The sequence below is a fragment of the Cricetulus griseus genome, chromosome 3 (assembly GCF_003668045.3).
Source record: "Cricetulus griseus strain 17A/GY chromosome 3, alternate assembly CriGri-PICRH-1.0, whole genome shotgun sequence".
In the NCBI taxonomy this organism is placed as follows: Eukaryota; Metazoa; Chordata; class Mammalia; order Rodentia; family Cricetidae; genus Cricetulus; species Cricetulus griseus.
Genome location: NC_048596.1, coordinates 65,377,508 through 65,402,570, shown reverse-complemented (window position 1 = coordinate 65,402,570; position 25,063 = coordinate 65,377,508). Strand labels below are relative to the sequence as shown.

Here is a 25,063-nt window from a genome sequence, read left to right as displayed (position 1 = left end):
CCATTAAACTCTAACTTCTGTCCTTATGGCCTAGCAGTTAACTGTCTATCAGTAGTCATTTCCAGTCCTCCATGATACCTGCCCACTCATTTCTTGAGATTACAAACTGGTTCACATCCTATTCTCTAATTTCACTCTTATTGTGTTGTTTGATTACAGAGCATAGCATATGCACATCAGAACCCACGTTTTTCTTAAATAACCCGCTTACCTGTGGGATGAGGGTTTTCCTCTCATAAGGGTAAAAAAGGGACTGAAGATGCACAAATCACTAGACTCAGCCATTTCACCTCTGTGGGAAAGAGAAACATACGGATAATTATGGAACAATCAGGTAGGTATTGAAATGGAAAATGCAAGGTAGGCAATCAGCCTTAGCCAGGACAGGATAATGGATGCCACACCTATGTCACTACAGGGATGGATGGATGGATGGATGGATGGATGGATGGATGGATGGATCAAGTCACCATATTAGCCCCTCTTCCCCCACTACCTGGGAACCTTAAACTGCTGCTAAAGTTTAAGTACAAGTAAGAGGACCTTTATATCTGGCTGAAGAACTGAAATTGAGGTTATGGCTTCTGAGGCATTTGGAGTGTATTGAACAAGATTCCTGTTATGCACAAATGTGGCTCAGAAAGCCATTCTAATCCCCTTACAGCTTCAGTTGAAGACTCTGCTGCATATTAACAAGGTGAGACTCTCTCAGGCCAGTTGAGAAACATCATGTGATAGCTGTGAGCATCATGTGAGGTTCCAGAGGTTGGATGGTGCTGTCACTCTTCAAAGTTCCAGTCAACCAGGATATAAGCTCTTGGGGGGATGTCCTTCTGTATATATGTTTCTCTTATTGGTTGATCAATAAAACACTGATTGTCCATTATCCAGGCAGGAAGTATTGGCAGGACTATGAGACGAGGAGAATTCTGGGGATAGGATGCAGAGAGGTGTCTCAAGAGAGACACCATGTAGCTTCTGGGAAGATAGGAGTCCAGACATTTTCTGGTAAGATAAAAGCATGTAGAAATGCATGGTTATGGGTTAATAATTAAGAGAGAGCTAGCCAGTAAGAAGACTAAGCCATTGGCCAAATAGTTTATAATTAATATAAGCCTCTGGGTGTTAATTTGGGACTGAAGGGCAGCAGGAACAGGAGGGAGAGAAACTCCTTCTACAGGAATGCTTCAGTCATTCAGGCCAGGAAGCAGAATCGACTATTCCTTAAGCCTGAGCTGTCTTATCTTTGGAGGAATGATTTCTACAGACACATCCTAACAAAGCTAAAAGTCATCTAGAACACTCAGGAGCATTGCCTTCAGGCAACAAGAAATTACAAACAATACAGTAAAATAAAAACAAGGCAGGAAAATAACAAGGAATCCTTAATTCTCCCATCAATATAAACATACTCAAAGATAATGTAGATGTTTAAAGCAGGAGACAAGAATCAGAAATGCTATTTTTAAAATGTCAAAGGAATTAAAGAAAAAGATGATTTAATAGACAAATGTGTCAGTCATCTTCAGGTGTCAACTTGATATACCTGGGAAGAAGGAACCTCAATTCAGGAATTGCCTCCATTGGATTGACTAGTGAATACATCTGAGGGACATTTTCTAAATTGCTAATTGGTGCAGGAGAGTTCAGCCCACTGTGGGTGGTGCCATCCCTGGACAAGTGGGTCAGCACTGTGTAAGAAAAGTATCCGAGCAAGCCAGAGAAAGCAAGTCTGTAGACAGAGTTCCTCCATGGTTTCTGTCTCAGTCCCTGTCTTGAGTTTCTGCTTTCCTTCCCACAATTATGGACCATCACTTGTCAGATGAAGTAAGCCCTTTCCTCCCCCTTTGATCTCAGTGTTTATCACAGCCACAGAAAAGCAAACTAGAATGTGAGGAAACCTCTTCAGAGAAATAAAAAAATATTTTTAAACAATCAAATGAAAATCCTATGATCTAAAAGTATAACATCTGAAAAGAAAAGTTCACTGAATGGATTTAACAGAAGACAAATTACCATAGGAGAAAGACAGTGAGTGGACACACGTCACAATAAGGAGTAGATCTGGGGGAGAGGAGAGAGGGGAGATGGGGGGAGAGGAACTGAGAGGAGAGGAGGGGGGAAACTGTGGCAGGATGCAAAATATGAGAGAAGAATAAATAAAAAAATTAAAGAACTATTTAAACCCATTGGCTAGGTGACCCAAGAGACAGCATTAGGAAATACCACGTACCATATCTCCAGCGTTTGAGAAGTGGAAGGGGAAACAGTTTTGAAAAAGTAAAGGCTGACAAATCTGCAACTTTGATTAAAAAGTTTAAAAGACCTGTTTTTATTTCACATATATGTATGTTTTGCCCGTATGTACACTTGTGTATCACAGGAATGCTTGGTGCCTGTGGAGGCCAGAAGAGGGAGTCAGATCCCTTGGCAATAGAGTTCTGTATAATTGTGAGCTGCCATATGAACGCTGAGAACTGAACTGGGGTCCTCTGAAAGAGCACAACATGCTCTTAACCACTGAGCCATCTCTCCAGCTCAACTCTGATTTAAAGAAAAAAATAAATTTTACTTTCAATCAATAAGGTAGAAAGTCACAGTGAGACATTCTAAACCACATTTCTACAAGCGGTGATAAAGACAAAAATCAGAAAACAAAACTAGAGGGGAAATGCATGTTACCTAACCATGGATAGGCAGTAAAGGGCGAATCTCAAAAAGATTTTGCTGTGTGAAAGAAACTAGAAATAACATAGTGTTTAGAAAGAGCCATCTGCCTATATATAACATACTATCTAATCACATTTCTATAAAGAGCGAGAGCAGGCAATGCTATCCGTGGTAACAGACACCAGAATAATGGCTGTCCTTGTGGGATGCATCATTTTCTGAAAGGGGACAGGAGCAGGTGTTTTAGGGTACCAAAATGTCAGTGTGTGTGTGTGTTTGTGTGTGTGTGTGTGTGTGTGTGTGTGTGTGTGTGTGCGCGCGCACGTACACGTGAGCAGGTGTGTGGGAAGGGTTGATTCTCAGGAGTCATTCGACTTGTTTTATTGAGACGAAGTCTCTCATTAGTACCTGAGACTCACTGATTTGACTAGACTCGAAAGTCAGTGAACCCTAGGGATCCATTTGTTTCCATCACATCAGAAATGGGATTATAAATAGCTTGCACACTACCCCTGGCTTTTTACCGGGGTGGTGAATCAACTCAGGTCCTCATGCTTGTGGCACAGGAGCTTTCCCAGCTGATCTATATCCCTTTGCCAGAAATGTCAGCATCTTGGTAGGGGCAGGCTTGTTCTCTATGTACCTGTCTCTACTCACTGCACTGTGTCCTTAGGATCTGCATATTATATGCATATAGTTCATCAATAAAAAGAAACTCAGGAAAGATGAATTAAAATATTGTGAGGACCCAGACTAGTGTGTAACTTTCTGCTGGTTCGGGCTCATTTTTGTTGTTTTTTGTTTGTTTTGTTTTCTGGGCAAGTAGAGATGCTTCCTGCAGAGTCATCCTTTTGATTTCTATGGGCCAGGACTGTCAGTGTTTGGGCCTGTCTCATAAAAAGAGGGGTAGAGGAAATAATATTGAGATAATAGAAATTAAAACTTCTGATGTCTTCTAGAGGTCATAAGAGCTATGTCTGTATGTGGACATGTTCTGAATGAAACCACAAACAATGGATGTTCCCCTTTTTTCCCCCCTCATTATGCCCTGTGGCCAATCACTAAACTCCAATTTTTCTTCTAAAGTCAAGAAATTTTATGTTAATCTTACTGCATATGTTTAAAAGCAAATTCTATTTGATTTTTTTAAAACATCAATTTGGCCCCTTTTTTGCTTATCCTCCAAGGGAGTATTTCTGGCCACAACATTTGATTTCAAACGGAAGCCTTCAAGCTGGATAAGCACTCAAGACACTGTGGAGAGCGGTTGGGGATGTGATCAGTTGGTAGATTGCTTGTGCAGCATGCCAACCTCTGGCTACATATTAAGTTTGAAGTCAGCCTGGGCTACAGGAGACCCTGTGTCAAAAAAAATGTTGCTGCAGGCCTGGAGAAATGGTTTGGTGCTTAAGAGTACTTGCTACTCTTGCAGAAGACTTGAGTTCTGTTCTAAACACCCACAAGGGGAAGATCACAACTGCCTATAACTCTAGCTCTGAAAGACCCAACAAACTCTTCTAGAATCCACAGAAACCTACAATCAAGTACATATAACTCACACATAGACACACATATACACATAATTTCTTTAAATCATAAAAATAAAATTCTAAAGTTACTGTGGTGGTTTGAATAGGAATGGCACCATGGACTCATGCTTGGCCTATAGGGAGTGGCATTATTAGAGGTAGGGCCTTGTTGGAGTAGGTAGGGCCTTGTTGGAGGAAGTGTGTCACTGTGCGAGCAGGCTTTAAAGTCTCATATATGCTCAAGTCACACCCAGTGTCTCAGACCTCTTCCTGTTGCTTGTGGGTCAAAATGCAACAACTCTCAGCTCCTTCTCCAGCATCATGTCTGCCTGCATGCTGCCTTGCTTCCTACCATGATGATAATGGACTAAACATCTGAACTATAAGCAAGTCACTCAATGTTTTCCTTTATAAGAATTGATGTGGTCATGGTGTGTCTTCACAACAACAGGAACTCTAAGACATAAGCTGGTATCAGGGACTGGGGTATTGCTGTGATAAGCCTGACCATGCTTTTGTTTGATGGAATATGGGCCTTGGAACTGTGGACTAGAAAAGCAGTTAAATGCATTAAGTGCTGCTTAATGGGTCATACTAGTAGGACAATGGAAGATAGTGGTGCTGAGTGTGATTTTAAACTGTGGGGGCCTGGATCAAGAGATTTCATAGGGGAAGAATTTTGGTACGTTACCTAGAGATTTTTTTCTTGTGATATTTTGGTGGAAAATTGGCTGCTTTTGAGCTTTGTCTGAAGAGTCTGCCTAAGGTGAAAGTGAAGAGTTTTGGATTGATTTCATTGGCAGCGGATATCTCAAAACAGCCTATTATAGACCATTTTGTGTAGTTATTAGTTTTAACACTAATGAAGAGATTTATAATGAAATGGAGCAAGCTGAAAAGGAAAAATGCAAAATGTACAATTTGAGGAGAAAGGGAGCACCAGGAAGTGAAATGGAGCTAAATCCTGTGTTAAAGGAGATAAACAGATTAAGAAATGTAATGAAGGGATTGGTGACTTCAGGGAAAGATCAGTTTCCAGATAAGTTTCCAACTTGTGAAAAGAAATTAAAGAAAACCTTACAGCTGAGTGTGATGGTACACACCTTTAACACTCAGAAGGCAGAAGCTGGCAGAGCTCTGAGTTTGAGGACAGCCAAGTATAGGCAGTGAAAGAAACCATCAAAAAAGAAAGCTGGTGAAGATGGTATTGAACAAAGGGGTCATGTTCCAGCCCCAACAAGCAGCAGAACTTGGCAACTTCAGCCATATGGTTCCAGATTTAGCGTCAAAGAAAAAAGAAAGGGGATATGGAATCTTCCTCCATGACTAAGGAAAGCTAGGAAGGCCAGGCATATGTCAGGGATGTCCTTCCTGACTGGAAGCCCAGAGGCCATTGCATGAAGTTGTGAAGATGAAGCCTGGATTACCTTGCAGACCCCAAGATGTTGGAGATGCCAGAGCCATGGGATACCTGCCAAGGAGAGCTGCTAGAGGGAATGGAACCAGCCCAAGAGAAAGAGGCATGTTACAGCCAATGAAGATGAAAGGAGTTAGAGATCTGAAGAGCACTTTGACATCAGATATGGAGAAGCAGAGTTTGGAGTTTGCCCAGCTGGGTTTTGGTCTGGCTTTGGTCTAATATTTATTCACTATCCTCCCTTTCCTCTGTTTTGGAATAGTAATGTATATCCTGTGCCATTATACGTTGGAAATATTTTTGTTTTCATTTTATAAGAGATTACAGTTAAGAGATTGCATAAATCTCAGAAGAAACTTTGAACTTTGGACTTTTGAACATTGTTGAGACTGTGATAGACTATGGGGACTTCTGAACTTTGACTAAATGAATTTTGCAGTATGTTATGGTTGCAAGCCTATGGGAACCAGGGAGTGGAATGTGGTTTGGAGAGGTATGGTGCCCGTGAATTCATGTATTTGAATTCTGGGCCTATAGAGAGTGGCACTATTAGGACTGTGGTCTTGTTAGAGTAGGTGTGGCCTGGTTGGAAGAAGTGTGCCACCATGAGGGTGGGCTTTGAGGTCTCAAACTCTGCCCAGTGTGGTAGACAGTTCACTTCCTGTTGCCTGTGGATCAAGACGTAGAACTTTCCATTCCTCCTCCAGCACCATGTCTGTCTGCCTGCCACCATGTTTCTTGCCATGACCATAATGGACTAAACCTCTAAAACTGTAAGCTAGCCCCAATTTTCCTTGATAAGAGTTGCCATGTTATGGTATCTCTTCATAGCAATAGGAACACTAACTAAGACAGTTACTGAAAAGAAAACCAGTAGTCAAGTCCTTGAGTACAATGGAAGACAGAACACGTGATCTGGTAATGATACAGTTCTGGGAATCCTGCCTGGATGACATTGTGTTCCAAGGGAAAATGGCACAGCTAGATATAGAGGAGAACTCAGGAGGCAGAAGGGTACATGGTACATGGAAGACCTCAGAGGAGTTTAGTAAGGCAGAGGAATCTATGGATAGAGAAGGACTATGGCTCAGGTTCAAAAAGACAGGAGTGATGGGACATTTGGGATGGCATGAGGCAGGGAGGTCCTTGTAGTCTAGGATGAGGGGAAGGATTTAGTTGATTTTAATAGGAGCCATAAGCCCAAATGAGGAGCAAAGATAATGAGGGATAACATGTGTCTGAATGACAGGATGTCTGTAGACTTCAGAAGATGCTAAGGGATACCACTTATTCCTAGAATAACATTTGGGGTCCAACAGGGCAGATATTACTGGGAGAGAAGAAGCCATCTGCCTCCTCATCATGTTCTCAAGGCTGTCACGTTCCAACAGCAGATGTCTGACTAAGGCAAAACATTCCGCTCTTGGTGGCTAGCAGTCTTTGCCTCCCCACCCCTGCAGTGTTAACAAGCTTATCAGGGCTCTGAAACCGGCACCTGCTTTAACATTAGCTTGGCTCTGCAGGTCTAATGGCAATAAAATACAAAGCTGGGTGATGTCATTGGGTCACTTGGCCACACCCAACCTGGGCTGTTCCATGAGGGCATATTCAGGAGGGAGTTACCTGCCCCTTTGGGCTCTGGGCAGGTAACAAAGCTGCCTGCTGCTGCCTGCTGGGTCCTGTCCTCCTTTGCTCTGCCAGTCCACTTGTTCACTGCATGTTCTTGCTGCTAGGTGTGTCTCATGCAGCAGCAATAAGGACAGAGACAGGCACAGCCTGGGCTGATGGCACTTCCAGCCCTGGGGCAAAGGAAAAGAGAAATGACAGACACCAAAAGAGCAAACAACGCTGGGAGTTGTAGCTCATGCCTTTAATCCCAGCACTTGGGAGGCAGAGGCGGGAGGATCTCTGTGAGTTTGAGGCCGACCTGGTCTACATAGTAAGTTCCAAGTCAGCCAGGGCTACATAGTAAGACCCTGCCTCATAACAAAACAAAAAGAGAAACAAACAAACCCTGATTCAGTAAGTAATGTCAGTGATGAGGGCTGTGAGAGAGAAGAGGGGTATGAGGCCATTTGGAAGGCAATAGGTAGGAGGGTAGCAAGACGGGGGCAGGGGCAGGCAGGAAGGGGCTTTTCTCAAGCTCTGAGAAAGAGGAGCTGTGGCTGCATTAGATGAATGAACGGGGGCTTAGGAGCCACTGGGCAAAGCACAGCCTCACTTAGTCAGGATTTTTCTCAAGGTGGGGGTTTTTAAGCAGGGGGTCTGAAATCAGAGGGTAATGTTGTCATAGCCAAGCAGGCAGAGAGAGGGAGAGAAGGGACTGCATCCAAGATGCACAGAGATGCTAGGCAGGAGTTAGACTTGGAGATGGATGAAAGGCAGAGTAAAGGCCCAGAAACTAAGAGCAAGAGCTGGGGGAGGGATGGATGAACTGGCTGGCAGAAGATGCTGGAAGAAGTGGGCTTGCTGGTGTCTGGAAGATGTGTACACGGATGGTGTTACAGCTCTGGAGAAGCCCCCAGGAGCAGGAGTGAGTGAGGCAGGAAAGCTAGAAAACCCTTGGGTCCTCAGGGACAGAGGTGTGTGGGGAAGGGAAGGAAGGATGAGCTTGGTTCCAGCACCATGGGAAAGGAATAGTATTCTTAGCACTCTGGAAGGTTCCACAGCTCTTCAGCCTTCCAGTCTACAGCTCTGTCCCAAACAGACCCTAGCTGACTTAAGCCATTGACTGCTGGCTCTTTGAAACTGTCATCTTGTAAGCCAGCTTGGCTCTGCAACTCTAACAGCAATTAAATGTCAGGTGATGAGGTAATTCCCTTACACATTCTTGCCATCCATCCAAAGTCAAGAGTAAAGAGAATAAACACATCCTTGCTTGTCTGCTGTCATCTAGTCTGCTCTCCAGTGCTGTTAAGGAATCCCCAACCCCTGCCCCCAAGGAGTGGTGTCTCCCACAATAGCTGAAGTTTCCTTCATCAATTAGCAATGAGAACAGTTCCCCCCTCCCCCCCACCCGCCACATGCCAGCCCCTCAACCTGATCTAGATCATTCCTTCTTGAGAGTCAACTCTAGATTGTGTCAAGCTGGCGGTTCCCTTTATAGTGCAAGAGAAATAACTGAAATAAGTCCCCAGAGCAGCAGATCAGGCCCCTGTACCGTGCTCTGCTCCATTGTGTTTAATTTTGCCACATTTTTTACTAATTGTACACCCTCCAGCACCCACCATGGGGCGCCCGCACACTCTTTTCTGGGAGGGATTGTTTGGGACATTTCCCAGCTCTGCCAACTTCTCTGAAGCAGGCCTGTGATCAGATGCCCCAGGCCAGCTTTACCAGTTGAGAAACAGAGACGCAAAATACACAGCCAGGCTACTTCCTGGTGTCCAGAACCAAGGCTAAACATAAACAGGAAGGGACCCTGAGTTTTCTTTCCGGCTGGTCTGCGTGTCATCACCCCTTGGCACCCTCCACGGTACCCTGTGTCGGGCAGAGGCCAGGAGAAGGGCTCCCCAGAGAGGGCACGCGCCTGCGTCCTCCGGGTGTAGAGGCCACAGCCCCAGGAGGGCGGGAGCCTGTGGTGCGCTCCCAGAGCCAGGCACCAGGCGTCGCCGTCGCCCCTAGCAGCGCCAGGGCCCCGCCCCCGCCATGGAGCAGGAGCTGGAGCCGGAGACCTAGCCCAGCGCTGGAGGCGGTCGGACTCGGCCAGACAGATTTCCTGCTCTTCTGGGAGACTGAGGGCTGCGGGGCTGCGGGTTGTGGGCTGCGGGCTGCGGGAGAACTCGCCGGCGGCGAGAGGACCTCGCTGCCCCGACGCATCCCCACGACCCTTCCTCGCGCCGGCAGGGACAGCGGGCGCCCCGGAGCGGAGCGTGGCGGGCGGGCGCCCAGGAGATGCGGAGTCGCCGCGGCGGCGCGATCGGCGCGACAGCACCGGTCCTTGGGAGGTGAGCAGCGCGGTGTGGGCGGATGGCAGCGAGTCCCGAGGTGGCCGTGCACTCCGTGCACCTTGAGCCGAACGGGACACTCTGGGCCACTGCCGCCGGAGGGACGGGAGGTGCTGCGTCCGAACCAGGTCCTTGCCACCCTCCTAGTGCACGGGATGCCTGCGACTGGAGACAGTGCGACCCCAGCCACCTGCCCGAGAGGCGCAATTTCAACTTGGCTACCACCTAGGCAGCTCTTCTTGGTGAACAGTTACGCGGAGGGAGTGTGTCTGCGGGTGGCGACCGTGGGAGGGTGACAGTGACCCGGCGACTTGTGAACGCAGTGGAAAAGGGGGGCGAGGGGAGTGCCAATCGGTGTGTTGGGGGCTGAGCACCCAGGGCTTGAGACTGGAGCATTTCCAGAAAGTGACTCGAGTTGCTTGCACCAACTCCCGGAGCAGCGGGGGCGCTGCGGGGATGCTGGTAGCCAGTCTGGGGCCCGGTGCCTTCCCAATTGGGGATTCAGGGTCGCCGTGAGGAAATCTGGCAGGTATCCCAGATCTGACTTTGGGAAATTGCAGTCTGCAGGGTGACCTGAGGAGGTCCTGGAGCCAAAGGCCAGCGGTACCCATCTTGGTGCTTCCCAGGACCATCTGGGGAAGGCTGGGAGACCCACAGGGTGATGAGGCAGAGCCAAGTCCAAGGACTAAAGACTGGATCTGACCTAAATTCCTTCCAGGCATGAACTATCTTTCTAGAGAGGTTAGAAAATGATGCCTGCAGAATCACGTTTATATTGAGTTACAATGAATAGTGCTGGAACCTCAGAAACTAAAGGAAAGAAATGGATGGCCTTGACTGTGTCAGGGAGTTTGAAGGAAAATCAGCAAATGATGCTCATGTGTCCTAGAAATTACCATGTCTCTGCTCAGTCAGTAACGTCCTTGCACATAAGAGACTTGTGACCCAGACATCTTTCCAACAATGTTTGTTTATTTATTTATTTACTTATTTACTTATTTTCCTACAGCTTAAAATTTTGTGCTTAGTTAAAGTGGAGTTGGGGGATAAGGAAGGGTGGGAGTGTCTTTCCAAAACTGAGGCACTAAACCAAAGGGGGCATGAAACAGTGGGTTGCTGGTAGTTGCCAAGGACAAAGTGGACAGAACTCTTTTTAGAGATGGAGGCTGGGGTCTCCCAGTGCAAGTTCAAGAGCCTGGGAAACAAAAGGCTAGGTGTTGGTTTCCCTGAAGCGGGGTCCACACTGTTGGGAGAATGACCTAGAGCCAGGCCCTAGCTTCCTGAATGCCACATTGGGCTTAGGTCCTTGTTTCTTGGGATTAATGCTATTTGTGATTCATCATCACCCCCTCAACACAACCCAACAGTTTTCTGGTTTGGAAGTTGGTAGCAGCTATTCATCTCAGCAAAAGGCCAGGTCATTGGGTAAACTACATTTGATAATCTGGAACTCCTCAGGCAAATCAGCGGTGAAGGTCAGTGAGGGAGGTGCTGCCCTTGGATGCTTCCTGGAGCCATTGTGGGGTCACAAGATGAGAACCCAGCAGGTCATTGGTTCCCAGACTGGAAACTCATTTATTCCTGCTGTGGAGGCACACTTGGCCCAGCAGTGCTCCTGGGTCACACACAGCCCTATCTACCTGTGAGGAAGCCTGGAGGAAGAGTTGAAACTGTCCTGGGAGTGATCTCCTCAGCCTCAGGCATTCCTGCATGCAGCTCTTTTAGCCCTGAGGAAGTTCAGGGAGGTATGGGAAGGGTCAAATTATGCTTCTGTACCAGACTGTGCCTCCTTTCCACATGGCTTCACCACAGAGGCCATTTATGGAAAGCATCCTCCTGTTGGTCAGAGGCAAATTTGTAGACTGAAGCACCTTCCACAGTACACCTGATACTTTCTCCTGAGCATCATGTCCCAAGTCAAAAGTGTACCTTTGTGTACCCTGTAACTTCCCCCAGTGTTTTCTTCATCCTTCTAAATACACTAGCTTCCTTTCTGCTTCAGAAAGGAGTGCGGCACTGGGGCTTATGTTAGGATGGTACTGGTGCTGTGAGTTGGGTGTCTGCAAGCAGTCTCTTGCTGGCAGCTGTTGGGTAGAGAAACAGGTAATGAGGTAAGGCTCCCTGGAGCATGTATGCTTGTATGAATGAGTGTGTGATTTACAGGGATGTCTGTTGCAATGTATGTAGTTGTACCTTGGATCACAGAGAGAAGAGAACAGAACTTACGGGAGCTTCTGGGCCAGCTCTTAATTAAGCAGACACTGAACTGAAGAGACCCTACAGGGCCTCCCAAGGAAGCAGGTTTGGGACTAGTAAGAGACCAAGAACCGCATGCACTCTCTTCTCCCCACTGATACATTTTCTCATTTATGACGTGTGAGTCACACTTTGGGAGGCTGTGCTCCCAAACAGAAGTAAATGTGGCTGTCAGGAGAGAGTTGGGCCTCTTTAACACCTGAGTGTCACTTGAGAAAGTCCTGTGCAATGTAGGTCATCTTTGACATGCTGTCTTTAGCAAATGGAGCGGTGGCCTAGTCTCCCCTGAAGGCCCTCTGATTTCTAGACCACAAGACATGGAGCCTGTTCAGCCTCCAGCTCAGTTTGCGCAAGTGTGTTAGCCTCCCAAAACCTCCTTAGACCCTCTGCCCGACAGTAATCCCTCTTCTTGGTTCTATGGAAGGACATTTGGCCCTATTCTAAATTACTTGTTAGAGTCTGTTTTAGGTTCCCATTGATTCATTTCTACCTTCTCTACCAGGCTGTCAATAAGGGGTCTCTGAGACTGTGGACTTTGGGTTCAGACTTGGATTCAAATTCTGCCTCTGGTTAAATGACTCAAGTTCAGACCACCCTGCTCATCCCTCAGGAGTGGACTGCCCATCTTTACTTTGCATGGCTGCTGAGGTGGCAGCAAAGGATGCAATATAAATTAGAAAGCATGTGGTCAGCACCCAGGAAACTAGATAGGTTTTCCTAAAATACCTACTACTACATACATCGTACATGTTAAAGACCAGTGTGGGACCAGGGAGACGGCTCAGTGGGGAAAGTGTTTGCCTTACAAACAAGAGGATCTGAGTTCGAGCCCCAGAACATACATAAAATGAGTCAGGCCCATGTGGTACTGCACAGTTGTAATCCCACCTCTGGGGAAACAGAGACACATAAATCTCTGGGGTTTGCTGGTCGGGTAGCCTAGCCTATTTGGTGAGCTTCAGGCTAATGAGAGACCCTGTTTCAAAAAAGGAAGATGGTATTTGAGAAATGACACTCATGGTTGTCCTCTTGCCTTCACATACATACACGCATGTGTACTCCCCCTTACATAGTACCACCATGCAGAGTGAGGTCTGAATGAACAAAATCCATATTAGTAGATAGTCTTTGTTTGTGTGCTACCTGGAAGACTAGTTCAAATCAATATGATATGACATCCTAGGCAACTTTAATTTTTGCACGCTGAGCTGAATGATTATGTAAAGTTTGCAAGAGTTAAGTTACCCATGTACCAGAAGGGGAACTATTCTTCATCGTGCACCAATGACTCTGATATTAGTGATCCGTGAGACAAAAATACAACTTGCTATGGACATTAAGCTGGGTTTGTAGCCTGAGTTAAATCAGACTGGCTGGGTATGAAGCCAGGCAGAAATGAGATAACCCCAGCACCAAGGTGGTATAGCCCAGAACGAAGCATGCGGAATCAGGGCATAAGGTCAGCCTTGCAACCATAACGTAAAACTATGAAGCTGTGCATGGCCCCCAACACCCCCTAGGCTTAATTCTTTCCTCCAAAGAATGGGGCAGCTCTGGGGTGTATCTGGGGCAGCTCTGAACCTCTCCAGGCTACTGGAGGTCTGATCAGATTCCACCTGCCCTCCAGATGCTTGGGATTTATAAACCACACCAAAGGTAATAGGTTTCTAAAATGTTTCTAATTGTCCCAGAGAGGCAGATGGTGGGGCCGCTGCTGGATGCAGGCTGCAGTGTCCACCTTTGGGGATTACCCACCCAGCCAGCCCCCTTTTCTTTTCTCTGTTCCTGCTGTGTTGTCCAGATCTCACTGGCTGGGGTCCACCCCATCCAGGTGTGCCACACAGGCACTTTTGATGTGGTTCACAGCCTCTGTACTCACTGTATCTGGCTGTCTGCCAGAAATGTGGGTCCTTTTCTTTCAGCTACATAAATAAATACTTCAAAGGGTTTGGTGAAGCTTATGAAATAAAAACCTCTTAGCAATATAATTCAGAAAAACAAATGAATATATTCTTTTATATTGATTCCCAATGAAGGAGGGACATATAAAAGTATTTTTAAAAGATGGTCGTCTATTTTAAAATCTCTTTTAAATACAACTAAAAACACATTTAATCTAGTCTATCATGGAGTTGGTATCAAGTATTAATAACAAAAGGGAGTCCTTTTTTTCTCCCCAAAACAGATAGACACTCCATCAAGAGGAAGGAAATTGAATTAAAAATTGATCCTTAGCTAGGCTGGAAACGAGCTGTGCTCTAGTCAGGTGTTTGGGTGTCAGTAGTCTAGGGTGAAGAGTGGAGTATTGGTTGGATAGTTTGTGTCTCTGGTGTGTCTGAGTGCGGGCAGCACAGACTCTGATCCCCTAGAAAGTCCAGTGTGGGGATCACAGCTTGGTCATGAGCAGATGTGTGATTCTGGATCAACCTGGGGATGGCCGGGTACCTGGGACTCTGCATGGTTGGGGTGTGAAGTGAAGGAATGCCTGAGCGAGGGGAACAGACCCAGTGTTGCAATGAATCTGTGCAGGTAGGGTGTAGGAGGCCAAGTAGAGAGGGCTGTCCAGCCATGTCACCCAATTTGGAACATAGCCACAAATAGAACAGACATACCTTTGTTTACCAAGAGAGATGGCACAAACTGGGGCTGTGGGCAAGCAATTTGAGGTGGAATGGTGGGGTCAGAAGGATGTGATCCTCAGTGTGAGCCTGAGCAGGTGTGACTCTTCTACTCCTCTCCCCCTTTTTCTTCCACTCCCCCCCGTGTATACACATGCAGTGTATATTCACCCTCATATGCCTTGTAGAAGATACTGATTGATTTCATACCATGCATATGAGTACTTTGCCCACGTGTTTGTTGTGTGTGTACCACATAGGTGCCTAATGTCCACCGGGTCAGATCCCCTGGAACTAGAGTTAAAGGTGGTTGGTTGTAAGCTGCCAAGAGAGTGCTGGGAACTGAACCCAGGTCTCTACATGAGCAGCAAGTGCTCTTAACCACTGAGTTATCTTTCCAGCTCTCTCCATCTTATTTATTGAGCCAAAGCCTCTCACTGGCCTGGATCTCACTGTTTTGTCTAGATTGACGGGCCAATGAGCCCAAAGGATGCCTTTGCCTCTATCTCTCCCAGTGCTAGGGTTACAGGTACATGCTACCACAGTTGGCTTTTTACATGGGTGTTGGGGATCCGAACTCAGGTAGTTATGCTTACATGGCAAACAACTACTGAGCCATCTTGTCAGCCCTGTGATTCTAGTCTTTAGAAAAGGAGATGGACATGGGTATGAAGGTTCTGGTGTGGTGGAGGGCACTAGTAGAAACTTGGTTTATGCTTACAGAAGGATGAGGGGCCTCAGCTCTTGAACCAATGGCTTGAGAACTTCCAAGTCTCTGTCATATTGTCCTCGGGGCAGGTGTTGGGTTTCTAGTCTGCAAACAGATATAATTTGTGTTAGGACTTGGATCTATTTGGATATTTCCAGCTGGACATTAGTCACCGTTTGTACTCGGAAGAAAATTAGTTCCATTTTTTTTCACTCTCAACTAGATTTTTGGATTCTTGTTTATAGATTCTTGATTGCAGTCTATTATTATAAAGTGGCCTTTAGACTGTGTCATTTTATTTTGTCTCCCACTCCAAGGACCTGGAGATTCCAAGTTTCATCTCTCCAGCCAGTCTCTAATCAGTTTTCTTTGAGGGCTGTGTGCTCTCTGCACACAAGGCCCTGACCTTGACTCAAGGCCCAAGTACTGTGCTGAGAGAAAGATGCCCCCTCGGAGTGGGGCCTGGGAGTGGGGAGTCCTATCTGCCATGGGTAACTTGTGAAGCTCTGCCAGCTTTGACCTTCCTTTCTTCTCCAGCTCAAAGAGACCAGCCTCAAAGCTAGACACCTACCTGCAGGATTGGATGCCCTGCCTGGAGGCCTCCCTCCGGTCTGAAATTCCCACCATGGGAACTAGCTTTTAGTCCTGTTGTTGAAATTTGTTAACAGGTGGGTTTCCACCCACAGGGAGGACTGTGCTTCTTTTGCGGATGCTCATATTTGTGTCTTGGAGGAACCCCACTTCCCTGTGGTGGAGGAGGGCACATGGAGGCTGACATGGACAAGGGCTCTGGTAAAGCTAGGAGGACACCAGTGATCTTTTTTTTTTCCTTGTGGCACAATTTCTCATGGCTAGCATTGCTCTAGCAGTTTCATATCAGTCATGTGTTCCAGAACATACTGTGGGTCACAGGCTAGTTGATTTAAGGGGGAAAGAGATGGGTCATTAGAAGTGGGAAAGCCTCTAGCTTCCTCCATGGATGAAGTGCCTCCTTCTACAGAATGCCCTAGACTGCTTTCCAGGTTCCCTAGGGACTCATGGGGACCAGGGCCCGGAGGAGGGATGGGGCAAGTCCAGCTGAGAGTACTTCTTATCCAAGTTCCTCTCCAATCACCCTTCACCCTGATCTTCAACAAACAGGGAGGACTGAGAAGAGACCAGCAGAGGAGAGAGAGAAAGAGCGAAGCAGTTGAGCTAGACGATGGAGAAGTAAGCTAGACTCTCAGGCCACGCTTCTGTCTCTCACTCCTGCTAGCCTGCAATCTGCACATGTCCTTTTGAGTGGGAATGCTGAGTCTTATATCTTGGGCACACCCCAGCAGAAGATAAGAACTAGGGCCTGGCCTGAGACAGTCCTAGAAAGCATGGTGGTGCACGGTTGCCTCAGGCATAGAATTCAGGCCCAAACACCTAGGTCCTCTAAAGTAGTTTCATTCCCAGTTACAGGGAAGGCTGTCAGTGTAAATTAATAAACAGCCAGAATGAATATGTCCTTTCTGTATACAGAAACTCAGTCTGGACTAGCAAACTGTTGTGTTATAATACTCCATTCAATGAATAGAAAGCATGCAAATGTTCTCTCAAGAGCATAAAACATTTGGCTTCATAGATAAACGAAAATCCTCCACGGTCCTGATTGTACTGTGAAGTTCACTGATGATAAAACAACAAAAAGTCCCTTGGTTTCCAGCCACATTGTCCTACATTGCTACAAGTCAATGGAATCCTTGTCCCTGAACACTTCCCTTGGTAAGTGGTTTTGGGGGACCTGAGAGCAAGTGGACACTTAAGTGATGTGTGTGGGTTGCTGTGACACACCCATCGTTCCAGCTGCTGTTGACTTAATGTTCTTTGCCGAGCTCCTAGTGGCTCTCGATCAAGTGTATCAGTAACTCAATACACCTCTTTTTGCCCACATAGCAGGCTTTAACATAGCAGTCCTCTGTTGGCGGTGTTATCAGCCTACTCATTTTAAGTTCTTAAAGCAAAGCCCCGACTTGGGCGCAAATGTAATATAAAAGTACAAGAGTGGGAAATTTAATAATTTTGTGCTGTGCTGAGGAGCTGAGTTAGACCTGTTCTTGGCCAGCTAGAAATATTTCAAAAGCTCTGCGTTTTCCCCCAATGCTAGCAGTGTTTGAGCACTTGCAAGAAGAGACAAATGGAATGCTTGAATCTTTATTGAATACTTAGACGACACACACTGTACTTAGCCCTGAAGCTATGATGCCCCTCTGGATGCCCCAGGTCCACAGGGACACAGAAGCTAGAGGTGACCAATTGCAAAGGTGGGGCAGAACAGGTGTAATGGGCTTGTGGAGTGGGAACTGGAAGGGCGTCATTAAGGAGAACAGGCTGGGGTGTGGATCTTTCCTTGGCAGCCAACAGGACCGAAATATTTCAGACAGAGAGGGTTCTGTGTGCTTGTCCAGCAGTGGGAGCAGCAGGTGTCTAGATGCAGCTGGTGCAGGGTCAGTGAGGAAGGAATAGGAAGGATGGTGCTTTGGGGCTCCTCAATCACAGGGACCTCAGCTGAGAGTCTGGACCAGTGGCCACTTGGAGATTCTGAAGCTGGCTACCAGTTCCTTCTGTAGAAAAAAATGTTTGTGGACCACTTTTCATAGATTTGAGAGTCTTGAAACTGGGAATTTGGGCCTAGGGCGATGACTCAGTAGCTAAAGAACTTGCCATGCATGGTTTTAAAAAGCTGAACATGGTGGCACATGCTGGCAATGTGGCTAGAGACTAATGGCTATAGTGTGATCCTGAGCAGAGACTAGTTTGGGGAAACTGAGTCCACAGGGTGAGTTCCTATGTTTCATTACATTGGTTAAGAAGAACTCTTAAAAATCAAGACCCAGAGTTTCTGGCTGGGGTGACCAGGTGTTCCTGGAGTAGATGCTGGCTCGAAGGCCAAGGATGAGGCCAGGTTGTGGGGAATGTGGGATGCACAGTGTAAGCCTTGAATTTCTTGGGCAGGGGTTGGGCCTGTCCAACAGAAGCAAAGAGCCTTTAACAGGAAACCGTCTCTTTGTGCTAATCCATCTTCTTACAACTCAGCAAAATCTGTCACATCAGCGAGATAGGCTCCTGAAAGTCAGAGTGTCTGCCTGATCCCACAAACAAAGCCACTATGTGTAGGCTCATACAGTTGCTAGTGGTGAACTTTGACCTCTTTGAGGGATAAACCTGACATTTTCCTTTGCCCTAGAGTCCATGTATTCCATCCAAGGACCTTGGCCTATCCAGGAGCCTCCATTTTAAATTTCCTTTGAAATTGGGGGAAATCTGTGTGGAAGTGGTAAACATTTTGGAAGAGATAGGAATGAGACCTTGGGAAAAGGCTTGAAGCACACACAAAACCCCAGCTGGTCTCACCTTGTAGGATGGAGAAAGGGGCACAATTCCAGCAAGTGCAAGGAGGGAGCCCCTGGGAAAAGATTTGGCCTGTGGAGCCTGAGTGCACATTTCCCAAGAACGGAGAACTGACTGAACAGAGAACTGCAGTCACTGCTAGCTGTCTGCCAGGAAAAGCTCTCTGGATGACTCCTGGTCCAAAATCATGGTGGTCTGCAGCAAAGCCACTAGGTTGATTTTCAGTACTTGCTCTGCCAGTTCATCCTGACCCGGTACCTGCCCACCATGCAGCATAGTGGATAGGTATGAAGCATAGGCATGGCTGGGCATCTGTGCATATGAGTTTGAGTTTATTGCATGTTGATGAAGCAGCCCTGAAAAAGCATTATTACCAAATACAAAGAAAAAAAGAACCACTCCCTTCTAGTTATTTTCTCGGCAATTTTCCTCGGATGTTTCAACATCACCAGAGACTGATTTTTCTGTGTGGATCTTTCTGTTTGCCAACAACTGAAGTCACTCCTGCCTTCCTCTGCTTAGGATGCAATGTGGTTTGTCTCCCTATTTAGAGATGGGCCTGCCACCAGTGAGTTAAGGAAAATAAGTCTTACCTGGAGCTCCCTGGCTCACTTCAGGGATCAGGGGTTCAGTGTCTCTTTCCCATTCTAAGCTGGAAAGACTGATCCCTCATCCCTGCTTGCTGAGCCTGAAGCACTGTTCCTGCTGCTGGGCCTCAGAAAATGAGTCCCCCTTTCCCTGTATCTCCGGTCAAGCAAAGCTGGGATTCATCCTTGAGCAGGACCTGAAGGTGAGACACTGCTGTCTCCCTCTCTGTATGTACCTGCTCTGCTCCGCCTCAGCAATGCTCAGTCTATTCCTTTGTGGATGGCTTCCACCCAGAGAACTGCTTCTAGGAGGAGTTTCAACAGCAGCCCGGGTACATGGCTCATGCATGGTGTGCTTTGTTTAACAAATGATTTATTGTTTGCTTTATTCAAATGCACATCCCAAATGGATGGGTTGTGCTGGGCATAGATCAATGACATGGATCCTGGCTGCTTTGCTTGGCCTTGGCTTCTTTTCCATTTTCAGGGTAGCAAGGACTGTAAATGACTAAAGGCTTGGGAAGCTGGAGCAGGAAATCTCAATTTACCAAGTTGGCTTTTAACCTAGCAGGTGCACAGGGTGGCTCACAGCTTGGAGCTCATTGCTAGAATGATGTTAGGTAAAATTGCTTGCCTGTTCAACTGTAATGGGCTTAGAAAGTACATTGACAGGGGAGTGACTGGTTTCTAGTAACTAGGGTAGGACACAATGGTTAAAGCTAGAAACTCCCTGAGAAGAGGCCCAGGCCCCACTGCAAAGAGGGACCTTGGGTTTGAGTGGCTCTGTCTCTATGTGGAGACTCTGCTGGGGTCTCACTTAAGGTTCAGTCTGTTGGTTCCATTCTTCATCCTCAAAGCCAGGTTCCCAGAGAGCTGGTAGAGGTGTGAGTGTCCATATGGGCAAGTATGAACAGTTAGCCCCTACCCCGCTCTACCAAGGTTAGTATTTGGGGGAGCAGATAAATGAACCCCAAGTCTGACTAAGTGAGGGCCAGCACAGAGGTCTGTCCCTGAGAATAGTAGGCAGAACTTCTTCTCCTTTGGGGCCTCAGGCTCAGCAGGGATGTGTGTGATGTCACCTCATCTGCTGGTAGGGGACGGGGCTCCATTGCACACCTGTATTAGAACTCACACTGCACAGTGAAGAACCAACCCAGAAAGTCATTGCCTTCAAACAGAAAGGGAAAGACTATCACCCTTCTAATCCCCAGTCATCTTCCTCAGATGCCCTAATACAACGAGAACCACACTTTCTGCATAAGCCTTTACGGTCAAATGAAGCCACCTCCTACCTTTTGCTTTGGATGTCAGGCATTGGAGAGGTTTGCCCAGTCTCATCTCGCCATTTACAGCCACACTCTGCCACCAGCTTTCTGTCAGAGTGCCAATGTGTTTAAGAGGTGAAATATGTCCGAATTCCCTCAAGGTCATGGCCAGGCTCATTCACTGGCTGAGGAAGTTGAGGGCTCAGTAACAGCAGGGACCAGACCCATGTAGTGCTGTCTATGCCCTGGGCCTCTCACTTCAACCCTTAGTGCCACAATGGTCTCCAGCAGTCTCAAGTCCAGACCTCCCTGTAGAAGGAGATAGGACAGAGTCAACCTAGAATAGAATCTAGAGTAACTAACCCCAGTGAGAGTCTCCTTGCTCTGAAAGGCCAGGCTGGGACAGTGGGCCTTCTTCAAAGATTCCTCTATGTGCAGGACTGGCTAACTGATATTTTTCTAGGCTTGAGATCACATGTCCTTCTCAGGGTTAGGAATGGAATCAGTCCCATTCAAATCATGTGGTTCACATATAAGTGAACCTTCAGGGGCTGCACTCAAACCATAGCAGTGTGATGAGAACAGATGACAAATGGTTCCCTCCGAAAAACCCCATAGTCTGCATTCTTCTCAGGTGGTATTGTTCATTGGCAGTGTGGGAGAGGGAACTGCCCTCAGACCTGGGCGAGCTGAACTCAGGTGAGGTCTCTGGAGATGACAGTGTGACCAGCAGGTCTACACTCTTCCCTTCATCTGTACAGTGCCCTGTGAGCATCCCTGTAGTGACTTTTTGATATTTCCCTGTGATTTAATGTCATTTAAAAATCCGGACTGAGAGAGGCTGTTGCGTGGTCCTTAGAGTCTGCAGAGCCCCCACCCCCGGTACTCACTGTGGCTTTTTCCAGGCAGGACAGGAAGTCGCAGGCTGTACAAAGCTCCCTCAGGAATCTCAACATGTGGCCAGGGCCAGAACTCTGGGGGCTTTTGTAGGGTCCCAAGAATGAGGTCAGGATCTTCCACTAGAGAGGCGGGCAAGAGGGTAGCCAGGAGGATGGGCGGGTACAGCTGCTGAGCCCAGAAAGATATTCATTCTGGGCCAGCCCCAAGGGCCATCTGTTTGCGCTTCTATCCCCAGTCAAGAAAGCACTGGAGGAAGCAGTTGGATTGATCGAACCAGGGCATGCTGTCTGTGGAGTGGCCAGGTCCAGTTTCAAGGTCACTCTTCAAAAGAAAACTAAGAATATGCAGGACTGGGGTAGTTGGTGGTGATGTGCCAGGCAGCTTGCCTTATTCGCCGTCACTCTTGTCCCCTTGTTCGTTGTGTTACACCTCCAGGTGGACAAACAGCAGTATTCCTGCCGCCCTCACCCAAGGACCCTCCATGTGAAATCCAGCAGCCGCACCTGAAAGGTTCAGGCCTTATGCTAACCTGCTCCAGCTATCTGGAAGAATCCACTCAGGCAGTACCCTAGTCAGCCCAGGGTTCCATGGGAACTAATTCTGCACGCAGGTGTAAAGGACCCCTTTAAAAGACAGACCCCTGCCCACTTACTCTCTCTTCTCCTACTTTTACACTCTTACCTTCCTGTCTCTCTTTTACCCTCACTCTTACTGACCGTTCCTCTTACTCTCTCTCCTCTCTTCCTTTCCACCCTTCTCTCTCTCCTCTTGTTTGTTCTTGTCTCTCCCCCTCCCCCACCTTTAATAAACTATGGTTAATGTACTCTACAGTTTGTGTTTCAACGTACCGGTTCCCATCTCACGGTTTCTTTTCTAATTTTTAACCTTTTTTTTTTTTTTTTTTTTTTTTTTGGTTTTTTGAGACAGAGCTACAGGGTTTCTCTGTGGCTTTGGAGACTGCCCTGGAACTAGCTTGTAGACCAGGCTGCTCTCGAACTCACAGAGATCCACCTGCCTCTGCCTTCCAAGTGCTGGTATTAAAGGTGTGCACCACTACATTTTGTAAACTTTTACAAAATAACAACATCTGTCTGCCCTCTGGGAATGCCATGAAGGTCTGTCCCTTAATTGGCTAACCTTGTAGAGCTCAGTCCTGCTTTGCAACCCCCTGTAGGAAAGGGCTTAGGACATATAGATGGCTATGTTGAGGCCCTAGACCATCCACGTGGACCTGAAGACCTCTCTTTCCAGGAGCCCTAGTTTCTTTTTCCAAGTGTTGCAGGAGCTGCAGTGTTCCTTAGGGTCATCTTTTATTCTTGGCATTTTGGCTGGGCAGGTGCTCCAACTCTGCCCCTAGACCACCTCCACCATACACGATAAGACTGTCCTGGGTTTGCTTTTAAAGAGCTCCAGTTTGCTTGGGAGATCTGTATTCCTGCTCACTGTTTGACATTGTCACATGTAAAGTACCAGGCCCAGGCAGGTTGCAACACTCTGGCTTCCCTCCCCACCCCACCCACCTCTGTGACAGCCCTGTTTTTCCACTCAGAACCTCACAGCTAGTGCTGTTTAGCCTCTGCCTGAGGACACCAGAGTTGGCCAAGTGAATGTGCTGACCCGGAGCCAGCAGCTCCATGGGCAGCTGTGGCTGCCTTAGAGCCTTTGGTGGCTTTCCCTTTCCACATTCCTGCCCTGGGGCAGAGGCCTGGAGAGTGGGTCCTTGAGCCCGCCTGGAATGGCATGTCATTCCTTTGCCATGAGTAATAGCAAAGCCCCCAAATGCCTAGTGTTTTCTCTCTGTTGTTATTCAGTGTCAGGGATTGCTCGAGTATGTGGGGGGGGGGGGCACAGCGGGTGGTCTTCCTGGAACTGGGCACTACGTAGGAGACCAGTGCAGGGGCATGGTGGAGATACCCTGACTTAGGCCTCAGAAAGCAAGGCTGTCTTTAGCTCACTGCTAGGAGTCCAGGAGAAACCCAATCACAGAATGCTTTGCTAATTAGCTCCTGACTTGAAAAATCACTTTAAATTGGTTTTAGGGATCCATAGAGAGTTTTGCTTTGAGAAAAATCTCATCAGAGATTAGTGTTGGATACTGTGTGCATGTGTGTGTAAGTCTGGGTACACGTGTGTGTGTGTGTGTGTGTGTGTGTGTGTGTGTGTGTGTATTTGTGTGAGTGTGGGTGCCTACATGTGTATGTGTGTGTGCATGCATGAGCACGTGCACATTCATCCGCACAGGGCCACGTATGGAAGTCAAAGGATAACTTCAAGTATCATTCCTCAGATTTTTTTTGTTTGTTTGTTTTTGAGACAGGGCGTCTCACTTGACCTAGAATCCCCTGCTCTAGGCAGGCTTGATTGGCCAGCAAAGTCTCAGGATTCTCCTGTTGTCTCCTCTCCAGCACTGGATTTACAAGCATAGTCCAACACTCCTGGATTTTTACATATTTTCTGTGACTTAAGCTCAGGTCCCCATGCAAGTGTGGAAAATACTTTCCTGAGCCATTTCCCTAGCCCCTCCATCTTCCATTCACAGAGCGTCCATATCACACACAACTTATGTATCCATTTCTCTGCCAGGATCTCAGTTGAATCTGGAATTTGAGGTTAACATTCAGAAAGGGTCCCAATCCCTTGCCTTTATTTCCCAATGCCTGATTTCTTGTGAATCCCCCACAGGATCAAATTGTATCCAGCAGTCATATTAATGTTGGTACAGTATGGGGTCTGGCTCCAGGAGGGGACATCCCTGCAGAAAGTTTACACTGGAAAACACCCATAACGAGTACAAGGCACTTTCGGGTGGAGTTTAAACACTGTGTCAAGATGCATGAAAATAAAATTAGCCATGGTGTCGGGCAGAAGCTGTCTGTACAAATAAAAAGAGCACGTGAGGACACACTTTCAATTTCATTTATATGGTCTGTGAAGATAGTTATAGGGCCATGGAGAAGGCTGAAGATTCCAATACTAGTGTAGAGCATATTATAGTCTTGTGTCACCTATTCCAAATGCCAGGCCCATGGATGATCCAAGAGAGGACAGAGAGACCCCTAGTCTGGGAAGTGAACATTGTTACAGGTGGAGAGTTCAAGCTGCTGAGCACTGCCCACAAAAGAGAAAACCTCCCCGTCTGCTCTGCGCTGAGCTTAAGTGTTCTTCCAGCTTTAGTCTAGCCTGTGCTAAGATATTAATATATTGCATGGTGCCTTATGTGCACTGGCAAGACATACCCTTTACAGGTGGTAGATAACCCTGCTGTAAAAGAGATAATCCTTTTAGAGGACAAATACTCTTCAACTATTTTTTAAAAATGATTAGAACTTTACGAAGCGAGTTTTCTCACGGCAGAATAAGGAAGCTTTGCATTTCTTCTTTCGCTCACAGTAAGGAACTCAAGTGCACAGTATGGGCTTGCCATATTCCATGCTGAGAGACAGAAAAGAATTGCTTTCCTTTTCCTTTCCCTAGTGAGTAAGTGCCTCTGGAAAGAAAGTAGCGATTGTTTGCAAAAAGTTTTAAAGGGTTCTGGTTTATTTTATTCAGTTACCTACAAGGCTGTTTAAATATGAGTTCCATAAGAACTAAGCATGGGCACCCATGGATGAGGAAGGGGCAGCTATATCTCTCACACATGGGAAGACACACTTGAACATTCCTCTTCAGTGTGATGTTTTCTTCTCTTCAGAGCCCTTCAATCACATGTGGCAGACATAGAAATCTTTTTCTCTCCTGGAATTGCTTTCACCTTTCCCGGGAGAGGAGGTGGCTGAGAGCTTCAGAATCT

The 25,063-nt window shown here is 47.0% G+C and overlaps 1 protein-coding gene across 1 annotated transcript in view; it reads left to right on the top strand.

The window, feature by feature from the left end:
* Positions 1 to 9,236: 9,236 nt before the first annotated feature.
* The window catches only part of Ptpre (protein tyrosine phosphatase receptor type E), a 146,581-nt gene continuing 130,754 nt past the window's right edge, over positions 9,237 to 25,063 (top strand). Inside the window, exon 1 of the mRNA XM_027409104.2 lies at positions 9,237 to 9,563. The gene's annotated coding sequence lies outside the window, so the exon portion shown is untranslated. The remainder of the gene's footprint in view (positions 9,564 to 25,063) is intronic.